We start from the raw sequence: 1,633 nt of genomic DNA, 5'->3' as shown, positions 1-1,633 counted from the left end.
ATTTGTTGTTTTGCATTTTTTTTTTATGCTTCAACTATTTCAGCCAATGTCGTCTCTTTATCTCTTGAAAATAACTATCCAGCTACAAACTTTTCACGTTTCCATTAGTTTAGACTTTACGACTTTTTCAACCACTTCCATTTTCAGAATTTTTTATTTCATTATTTTTCACTAATTTAAAAATTTTTGTCATTAGTACCCAAGAAAAGAATGTGGAAGTTTTTTATTTTTTATTTGATATTTTTTGGGCCCAGACACTCTGACTGAGCTCGGAAAATAGAAAATAAGATATGCAGTTTTAAGGTTGCCATGCCTTCATTAACAACAGATAAATCGCATACGGAAATTAGTAAATACACTAATAACTTGATAATATACGGTATATTATGTTGGTTATCACTTCGTAAAATCTTTTATTGTTATATATTACGTACACTCCCAAACCTACTAACCACATTCCCAAAACCCATTTCGTCGCTTTTAACCATTCTTATATATAAGCCTACTTTAGATAAACAAATGCATAATACATTGATTTTTCAATGAAACCCAAATTTATTGGATAAGAAATGAAAGACTGTCTGAAAATCTGTACGAATCTACCAAACAAGATAAAAAAATACCAAAAAAATAGATGGTAAGGTTAATAATTTTTGATAAGGACTGGGAGAAAAACAGCCAGTGGAATAAGGCGAACTTTGAAAGAAATTGCTTGAGATGGGCAGACGAAGGAAACAGATCAGGGTAAGAATCGGAAACAGGCCTTGGATAGAGAATAAAAAAATGACCATATTAACTGATGTTGAATTAACAAGCAATAGAAACATGGATATTATATATATCCATGAATAGAAATCCAAAATTGATTTCGATTCTTTTCAAACTTTTCTCAAATAAATTTATTTAATTTAGATCTGTTTCCCAATGCGATTACCATTTAATTTAGACCTCTTTCTCAATGCGATTGCCATTTAATTTAGATATCTTTCCATTTAGCGTTTACCATTTTCAACATTTAGTTTTCGTTGGAATGATAAACAATTATGGTCAACAACAGTCCTATTGCGAATAAAGATTTTTTATTGTTCGTTCGATTTGCGTCTGATCATATTCAACGTTAATATTATTTTGTTACGTTACTAAATCAGTATTAATTGAATCATTTTTGTTGAAAGTAAATGTAAAAATCAAAATGTGATCGTAAAATCATAGTATTTTTTATCAATTTAAAATTAAAATATTAGTTTCATCTTTTGAACAAAAGGTGCATGATGAAGAATTGTCAAATTGAAATTGAAGAATCTTAACAAAAAATTTCAAATTTATTTTTATTTCAAATAATAAAGTAAACATGCATAAAGCTCACGAAAATACCATTTAAAAAATTTGGTTTAGTAAATTTGTATGCTGATTTTTTTTGTTCTTATCTGATCACTAAATTTAAATTTTGGTGGGGGCAAACAATTTCAGAAAGTTTATGATAATTTATAATTTAATTAATTTACTATGTAACTCACTTAATAACTTAAACTAAAACTCTTATTTAACAGTTTACAATTTTTCTAATTTCAGAGGTAGCATAAAAATCTATGTTTTTATTTAACCTAGAACAAATAACACAAAAATATATATT

The sequence above is a fragment of the Helobdella robusta genome (genome assembly GCF_000326865.2).
Source record: "Helobdella robusta unplaced genomic scaffold HELROscaffold_8, whole genome shotgun sequence".
NCBI lineage: Eukaryota > Metazoa > Annelida > Clitellata > Rhynchobdellida > Glossiphoniidae > Helobdella > Helobdella robusta.
The sequence above is the reverse complement of the archived record's forward strand: the minus strand, read 5'-3'. Positions refer to the sequence as shown.